The sequence below is a fragment of the Nannospalax galili genome, unplaced genomic scaffold, assembly GCF_000622305.1.
Source record: "Nannospalax galili isolate Female #2095 unplaced genomic scaffold, S.galili_v1.0 scaffold140, whole genome shotgun sequence".
Taxonomy (NCBI): domain Eukaryota; kingdom Metazoa; phylum Chordata; class Mammalia; order Rodentia; family Spalacidae; genus Nannospalax; species Nannospalax galili.
In genome coordinates, this window is record NW_008352267.1 from 11,737,390 (window position 1) to 11,747,418 (window position 10,029).

General features: G+C 38.4%; 1 pseudogene; it reads right to left on the reverse strand.

The window, feature by feature from the left end:
- Positions 1-3,042: 3,042 nt before the first annotated feature.
- On the reverse strand, positions 3,043-4,370 carry LOC103746856 (annotated as a pseudogene).
- Between the last annotated feature and the right edge of the window lie 5,659 nt (positions 4,371-10,029).

Here is a 10,029-nt window from a genome sequence, read left to right on the forward strand (position 1 = left end):
TTTTTTGTTTTTTGGGTGAAGAGGTTTTTTTTTTTTTTTAATATAAGAGAAATTGACTAGATTGTCTTTCAGTATGCTAGTATGCTTGTTTTTCAAAGTTATGCGGGTCTCAAAATTATTTTGGTACTAAAATGATTTTAATTCTTTTTCCTTATATGTTAGAATTATTTCTTTAAAATTTGGTCTGTCAGAAGTAAATGGAATCCAAGGACTCCATTGATGTCCACACAAAGAACACCCAGGCAAAGTGAAAGTAGCTCAGCAAGGCAGGTTTTGTAGTTTACAAAAGGGTGGGTTCCTAATTCCAGTAGCAATCCAGCACACTGACCTAGAGTTTGACAGGGTTTTATCCTATGGCAAGAGTACTGTATTTTTTCCCCATTAGCTGGCGTCTGACATCACAGTCTTTTGTGGTTGACTAGTTTAAAAAGAATGTGTGCAAAGAAAATGAAGGAAAGCAGTAAGGGCTGGCTGCCCCTGGCCATAGTTCTGAGAGTATGTAGGACCCTTGGATAAACAAACAGTTTAACAAGGTGTAGATCACGTGGTGGCATTTCAAAGGTTACATTTCTGTGATCATTCTTTTGGTAGAAAATATTTGAATTTTTTGGAGTTATTTCCCTCAAGTCTACACGCTATGTAAAGGTCCTGCCAGCCAAAATTCAATTTACTGAGATTTTATGGCACAGAGAAAATTATATTCAGCAAAAGTTAACAATAATGCCTTTCCCATCCTCCAAATGCCAAGTTTAACATGTTTTAGTTGTGTTATTTTTGGTTTACTTTGGTTTTGCTGTAACTTGCTGCTTAGCAAATTTATGCTCCTATTATGATGCCAGAGAAATCCTTTCACTACCTTTATATGAGCCTTGTGTGTATGATGACTCAGCCTGGGGTAGACTCATCACTTTATCTTTACCCTATACTTCTATTTGAGCGTAAAATCAAGGTACTTTGAATTTTTTCAGGAACAATAAAAGTAAAGGCAAATTTGAAGGATTTTATAGTTTTTAGATACTCCTCATTTAATTTTTATTTTCTCTATGGTTGTTTCGGTCTTTCATCACATCAACAATGCAAGTTCAAGTCTCATCAAATTATACACGCAGAGACAGAGGCAGAGAGAGGAACAGAGCCAGAGACACAGAGACAGAGAAAGTTGTGTTTTAGTTTTAGAGGAAATGGGGTTCCTTTCAAGTTCCTTAGTCTCAACATGAAAGAATTTAAGAATAGATTCAAATGGTAGCCCTAACCCTAACCCTAACCCTATCAGAACTGGAGGGGAGAAATTAAAAAAAAAAAAAGTCATAAAGTCAATCTGCTTTAGAGCCCATAAGGATTAGAGGTCAGTCATATGGTGGACTAACAGCTGCATGGTGGGGAGAATAGAACTTTAGAGAAAAAGTAAAGAAATCTAAGATGTTGGGGCAGTGCAAAGCATTAATAATAGCATGGTTAGAAAACAGATATAAAGAAATGGAGAGACAGCACGGATAAGTTCCATGTAGACTCAAACCAGACAAAATCCTAGCATAGACATAGGGGAGTGGATAAGAAACCCCAACCCAACTGATGGCTGCTGGTAGGGACAGAGATAGTCTCTTCCAGGGATGGGACTCTTGGTTGGTTGACCAGGCTCCAGTGGATGGGCCCACACTAAAAGACATTTGGGGACATGAATCAGATTCTTTAGGCTCTATATACTATATATTAGTGTACATTAAATTGGGTGGGGGCAGTAGGGTAGGTGAGGATAGGGGAGGGGATCTAAATACCATCAAATTATGTTGAATGTAAATTGCAGAAATTGAATAAATTTTTTAAACTAAAGAAAAAATGAAAGAAAAAGACAGGATATGCATCTCTGAATTCTTCTGAGAATTGGGCAGACTTATGGAAAGCTACATGTCTGTGCCAAACCCATAAGCACTGCACTTGAGGGTGGGATTCTGAGCAGGAAAAGTTCACCATCTCATTAACGCAGTAGGTATCCCACCTATTTTTTGTGTGACTTAAGGTGAACTTGCCTTTCTATGGGTGATCTCCTGTGATGAGGAGATCTACCTGGAAAAACTGGAAATGTAAAGCTCCTCCAGGCCAGAGATTCTTATTCTCTTGACCAGTTTTCTCTTGAAGATATTTTTGTTTCTCTAATAGTGTGAGGGTTAGTCAAAGTATCAAGTCCTTATTAGAAGAAAGAGAAGCAACAAAGAACATATAGATCATCTTTCCTTTAGTTGAGTCTGTCATTAACTTGGATCAATTATTTAACATGGATGAACATTATACCAGACACAGAAATATAAATACTGCATGATTTTACTCATGAGTAGAACATAAAAGTTAGCTCAGAAAATGGTTATTTTCTGGAAAGGAGTACAAATGAGAGGATACTGGTCTAAAGTTTGAAATATGCAGGAAAGTTCTAGAGTTGTGTTGCACAAAGTACATCCTATGGCTTGCAATATGGCACTGCACACTTAATTTTTGTCTAAGATGATAAAAGTTCCCTTTAAGTGTTCTTTCCACAAAATTAAAAGCAAAGCAAAAACGGAAGAAAACAAGTGCCCCTTTCTGGAAAAGATGGGTAATTTATTGTATAGATTGCAATCATGTTTACACAAATATTTGCTTATTTCCAAACAGAATAGGTTTTGTAAATTGAATACATACAGCTTTTTGTATATGTCTCATGCTTCTATAAAGTGGTTTAGGCAGGTAGGTAGATAATAGATAGATGATGGACAGATAGATAGATGATTGATGTTTCGGTCATTCTCGTATGTCTTTCCTGCTTGTCACTGACTTCAGAATGTTCCTCTTACTCATTCCCTATGTATTTATCACAGGAACATTAAAAATACCTCAATTCTCCATTCATGATTTCAGCATTTCTTTTCCCAGTCCATATTTCCTCGAATATACCTTAGCTTCTGCTAAGAGCAGTGACTATTGCATCACAAAATTATCTTTATCTTTTTTCATGCCACCTAGCATAACCAAGATACTATCTACCTTGATTTTAAAAAAAATTTTCAGTGTTCAGTTTCCTTTAATTACACCTGTCTCCCTGAAGGGTGAGTGTAAGCAGCTAGCCATGGCAAGACATGTTCTCTTGAAGATCTTGCCTCCAATGAAGGCTTTGCCCATGTGCTAGAAGGCCCCCTCCTGGGAATAGTACTCTCAAACCAGGATCTGGGGCTCCTCACTTCCAGCATCCAGTTTCCACCACACGTATAAGTGGTGGTCCACCTGCCAATCTGGACTAGGCAGAAAGGCAACCTCTTGGCCTCTGAAGGCCCAGACTCCAGAAATGGAGCTGTTCTTGTTTCCCATAAAGATGACACTGGCAAAGGCATTCTTCCTCAATTTTTCCAGTCACTGGAACATTCCAGTGATAAGGTCATAACTCATGCAGGTCTAAGTGAACTCTTAATACCACAGAGACCAGCCATCCTTATCAATGTGCTCCCAAAACTATGGTAGTGCTACAGGCAGGGTATATTCATAGGCATTCTTATCATCCAACACACAGGGCAGGTGAGCTAACGGGTCCTTGGCCTTGGGCTCAGCAGCCAGTGCCTACTTACATTCGGCCAAATTCTCTTCAGAAGCTGGGTGGCTGCTTTTTTTTCCTCTTTCTTCCTTCTACTCAGCCTGGGGCTTCTGCTTCTCCTCACGTAAACCCTTTTCTTTCCCTGGGGTATTCTTTTTAGACTGGCTCTGTACAAACCTCTTAACATCAAACTGGGCCATCTTCTCACACGGCTTCAGCTTCCCCCGCGACAGCCCTGATCTGAGGCTGATCAATGCAGGTGAGGAAACAATGGTTTGTACTGGAGAAGGCCTAGTGAAAAGAAGGCTCCAAGACCTGTTTATAGAGCCACAACAGGGTTCAGACAACAGTGAATGCTTGTTTACTCATCAGAAAACTCCTTGTCTTCAAGTGAACATCCAGCAACCCCAGAATTTGCCTCACATCCTCCTTTGCATTTTCAGTGGCCTGTTTTTTGTGATGCATGATGCCCAAGGTGGGGAACATGCAGGTTCTGACTGGAGGAACTACCACCATCACCACAGCTCACCCACCCCACCAGCTGAGCTGCTGCCTCTGCAGTACTTTCCCGAAGCCCCTCCTTGCTCACTTAGGTGATGGTGCTACTCTCAAACACAGAATCCTTATCACCCTCAAATGCTGGAACCTTGCCTGCAAGAAATTTGCAGAGAAATTCAGAGGTGCGGTTGGCTTGACTAAAGTAGAAGTGGGATAGTTCAGAGAGCACAGGGACCTGAGCCCCGTTGTACTGAACATCAATGAGCTCTTGAAGGCTCTGAAGTTCAGGATGTGTGTACAGGGTCCAAGTTGCCATGGGGATATAGGTTATTTTATAACCACTATCAAAATCCTACTTACCCTCAATGAGCTCAATGACTTTTAAGGTCCACTATGTGCAATATCTTTGTTCTTTATATCACTAAAACACCTTCAAAACCTTTTCAAAGCAAAGTTACATCATCTATAAATGCCAGTATCCTCCCTAAACTGCATCAGTTTTGAGAACAGAGATAAACCAACATACTTTACTTACAAATGCATTTGTTAATATGCATTTGCTAAATTTCACTACATCCCCCTTTTCTGTTCCTTTTAAAGCATAACAAAACAAATGTAGGTTCCTGAAGTTATCCACATCAGACACCAGAGATTTTTTTTCCCATTGACATTTAAACCCTAAAAAATAAATGAAGTTAAATTAAATTAAAAATTAAAACAAAACACAAACCTAGAAGACACTAACAAACAAGGGGATTTTTATTGGCGGAAGGACTTAGCCTGAAAGGCAGGAGTCCCTGTGAGCCTCTCACAGCAAGGCAGCTGCACTGCTGGCTGCCGTCTGTTCTTCAAGAGATATTTTTAAATCTGTTGTTGTTATTAATTTGAGGAGGAGAAGTCTCTGTAGAGGGAAAATTCCAAGATTTTTTGTTTCCTTTTCCATCACTCACAGTCACCGTAATGTCAACACCATTTAGGTCAAATTTCAGGCATTCAAAATGTGCAGCTTCATCCAGCTGCAAGAGCTAAAAATCTTCTAGCGCACCACAAGCCGAAGCAGTAAAATATGCCTGAGGGTGCTAGTAACAGTTAACAGGTGTGCACCTTCCCCAGAAAGCTTTCTTATGACAGGAGACGTGTGAAGCAGTTGGCTTGAATTTCATAAAAATCACACGTAAGCAAAGGTATATCTGGTCTTACTAATGGATCTCAAGGAATTGGAGGTCTTCAACGATGCAAATCCTGTCAACGTGTTGTGGAAAGACATCTTAGCTGTCATTAAAGATGGCATGCTCCCTGACTACAGGCATGGTCCTTAATGCCCAATAGCCTAACCCTGGATCCTTCTTTTACATTACCAGGAGGATTAAAATTCTGTAAGGTCCTCAATTTTATCAACCTCTTAGCTTCCTTATGTATAAAGTACAGATAATAACAGCAAATTCATGACGATTTTATGAAAACTCAAAATGGCAATCCAAATATAGCTTGTAATCCACAAAGAATGATCAATAAATGTTGGCAATTTTTAAGTATTTTATTAGTCAGCAGACAGTGTCCGTCTGCCTTCCCTGTATCTTTCTTTCTTCTATCTTCATCTTCATCATGCTGTCTAGTAGCTTATTTATTTGTTCTTTTATAAGCCATATTTTTTCCTCTTTCCTCCGCCAAAACCTGGCAAAGTTAATCAGGGTCCATGATACACTTAAAACTTGCCTAAGTCTCCTGCTTCTCTTTTCTTCTTTGAGTTCCACTTTCCCAACACCAACATTCAATTACATCTACTGTCTGGTACTTTTCCCCATATTCATAACCTGAACCAAGTTACTAAACAATAATGACCGAGTGAACTGACCTCAGCTGGGCCCTCATTGTATCTCAGCAATTCTTTTATTTATCACTTGTTGACTCCCTGTTGCATTCCTCCCTGCAGCTGTTCCAAATGTTTCTGCAACACTCAAATCCCCAAGCCCAGCCCTCTTCCCTCCCTCTTAGCACATAACCTCACCTCCTACTGAGAAAATTAAAACCATCCCAACTCATGTTTACACAATTGTCCTCCTCTTCCACTCACAATATCTGTGCATCACTCTCTTTTGGCTTTTACACTGTGTAAAAGAAATGGGATTTTTTTTTTTTTTTTTTTGCAAAGAAATAGCATTGTGAATGTGAAGGAACCCAGAACAGCCTACTTTATGTTGATGTGGTATAATCTTAACAAGTTTTCATTTTCAAAGCCTCAATGGCATCATCTCTGAAATGGAGGTTATAATTTCTCCCTCAGGTATTAAGTGATACTAAGTAGCTGACCTTAAATGATTAAATATTGTAGCTGTAATTATTATTTGAAAAGTCAAAAGTGCTCAGCCTGTACCCCCCCCAAACTTAGTAACAACATATTAACAATGAATATAATGACAGTAAATAATGATCTCATTTCTTCCAGCTTAAACTACCTTCCAAGTGGTCTTTTATGTCTCAAAATTTTTATGCAGTCCAGTTTGTAAGATACTTCTTTCTGCCTCTTATATTGCAAAGTTATTTTCTTTTAAAGAAAAACAAAAGGCCTGCCATCTTTCCAAACTAACATCCCATTCTCAAAGTTTTGATCAGCATCCTTGAGAGAACTTGACTAAACAAGCTACCTTTTCACCTTTTCTAAACAGTTCTTAAAACCCTTTGTGTTCCTTCTCCATCTCAGCTGCTTTATAAAGCAGCATTAACCCCTGTGCATCCTCCCGGCCCCTCAGGCTCCAACTTCAAGAGGTTGTCTCTCTGGTTTTAACTCTCTTCTCTGGAATGGTAACTACATGAACCTTTTTCTCTTCTCTTTCCATTTCTATTATTCCTGCCAATATTACCAAAATTTAACCAAAAGTTAGTCATTTGATTTTTCCCATATTTTCCCTGAGTCATTCATTCAAGGATTTAATGATCACTTTCTCATACTCTGTGGTGATGCTTAGGTAATTTCCTATTCTCTTTACGTGTTGCATGTTTTCTACACTAAAATTAGAATACTTCTAACTATTTACAGTTGTGTATCTACTTTAATGCTGCTGTTACTATTTTTTTTAAGTTTCATTGTTTCCTTTAAACAGTTTTCTCTCAGGCTGGAGAGATGGCTTAGCGGTTAAGAACACTGGCTATTCTTGCAGAAGACCTGGGTTCAGATCTCAGCAATCACACAGCAGCTAACAATTGTCTGTATCCCCAGTTCCAGAGGATCCAACACCTTTTCTATCCTCCACAGGCATTGCACAACACTAGTGCACTTACATACATGAAGGCAATACATGCATATACATAAAATAAAAAGAATAAATAAACTATTCAAACATAGTTCCCTCCCTCTTGAGGCTCTTTATAAGTTCATACAGAGCATAAGAAAATTCCCTGACAAAATTGCTCTTTGAGCTCTGAGCTCCCTATTTGTATTCGTTAACTATTTCAGAATCGGTTCACCAAATTTTAAATAGTAAATATTTTAAATCAGCAGCAAACACCAATCCACTCTGAAACAGATTTGGGTGCACACTGTGAACAGACCACAGTGTTTTGTGAAGTCTTAAAGACAACACTTTAACATGAAGCCACACACTGAGCAATTTATACAGGTTATGATTGTCAGAATGAGTAGAAGACATAATGAAAAGAAACCTTTGTTTATGATAGGGGAGAGAGAAGGGGGAGAGATCGGGGAGAGAGAAAGGTACAAATATATGAGGGGAAAATGATCCGTTAAATTTGGGGGATTTTATTTGGATCTTCCATTATTCCCTTGCACACCCTACACGTTTCTAGCCCCCATGTCTGCATCCCACCTCTGCAGTGAATTTCTATTAACCCACTCATTAGCATTGCCATTTGTATTACTCTCAACTGCCACAAATCTTAAGTACAACAATGAATTCTTAGAACTGTTTTCTTCCCTTGAAGGTTCTCTGGCTTCCATCCCAAGCTATACAACACATGTAAATATCACACATAAACCTTATGTTTAAGTTATTTGGAGTTTTCTCCCATAATTTACCTGTGGGCTTATGGGTATGGAAGCCAGAAAAATATTTGGGCTCATTTTATAGCTACCACATGCCCTTGCATAAAATAGAAGCCCCCTATCTTGTAGGTTAAATAAAAATAACCTTTGGAAAGTACTTTGGACAGAATGAGTAGAATACATAATGATAATTCTACTTTTCAGCACTGTCTTACTTGATTCAGATAATAGATGAAGCTGTTACTTCTCTGCTGTTTGTTCATTTAACAAAAAATAAGCATAGAATTATATGACAGGAAGGATATTAGTCATTTGTTCACCCAAATTTAAAACAGAGTCATATTTCAAACCACACAAATTTGAAGATCTGATCAGATTTTCTAGCAACCTCCAAAGACAAAGTTTCCCCAAACATTTTTTTTCTCTAATCACAATCTAATCATATGTAAGTATAAGGTTTAGAAAATGGTGTTTCTTTGAAAAAGAATGGAATGGAACAAATATGATCGTGGTATTTAATACTTTGTTGAAATGATTTAATTGTATCCATCAAAATTAGAATATTGTATTAGGAAATATCAAGTATAAAATACACCATAGGTAAAGGGTACTGAAATTTAACACACCTACCCAGTGCATATCTGTAGATAAATTATATTCGTAGCAATGCTTTGAAATCATACTGAAGGATTAATACCTCACCAGCAGCCAACCAAGGGAAAAATGAGGAGAAAGTACATTAGGAATGTGATCCTAAGAGAACTTTATTTTGCTGCTTCCTAGTTTGATTTCTTTTGCTGTGATAAAACACTAAAATCTGGTAAGGGGAGGAAAGGGTTTACTTCATTTTGCTCTTCCAAGTGACAGTCCATCTTTGAGGGAAGTGAGGAATTTAAGTAAGGTAGGAACCTAGAGGCAGAAACTGAAGCACAGACCATGGAGGAATGCTGCCTACTGGTTTCCCCCACCCCGGCCCTAGCTCAGCCTGCTTTCTTAGACAACCCAGGACCACCTGCCCAGCGGTGGCACTGCCCACAGTGGGCTGGGCCCTCCCACATCACTCAACAGTCAAGAAAATGCCACACTTACATGGCCACAGGTCAATCCGATACAGAAAATACTCCAAATGAGATTCCCTCTTCCCAGATGCGTCAAATTCACAACTGAAGCTGTCCAGCACAGATGCTTTATCTTTTTGTGGAGACAATACTTTTTTTGTATGGTATTCAATTTTCAATCTCTTTATAGGTATACTCATATAATTTATAAAAAACATTCCTTCAAAATATATTCACAGGGCTGGAGATATGGTTCAGTGGTTAAAAGCACTGGATGCTCTTGCAAAGGCCCCGAGTTAGAGTTCCAGGATCCACATGGCAACTAACAACTGTCTGTAACTCCAGTTCCAGGGGATCCAATGCCCTCTTCTGGCCTCCACAGGCATTGCACAACACAGGTGCATTACATACTTGCAGGCAAGACACTCATACATCTAAAATAAAAATAAATAAATGCAAAACTTTTTAATATATTCGTTGTAAACAATTCTTTAGACAAGATCTATTTTCCAGTCTTACCTATACACAACCACAATGCATGCATTGAAGCTAATGCTGTATTTCGGTGCATAGAAATTAAATTATGCTGTTCCTAAAAATAAAAAAAAAATTACATTAGCAGATCTTATTATTACTTAATAATCATCATTGTAGGATAGGTACTTAATTGCCGTTTATTAAAGGAACTGAATACTGATACATAATGAAATAAAAATAAAATAAAATACTAGCACATTTTTAATTGTTTTAATTTTTAATTATTTTTATGTGTATGCATGTATTGCCTGCATGTATGTAAGTGTGCCCATGTAATATGCCACATGAGAGCAATGCCTGCAGAGGCCAGAAAAGGGTGTTGGATCCCTTGGAACTGGAGTTATAGATGGTTGTTAGCTGCCATGTGGGTGCTGGGAACT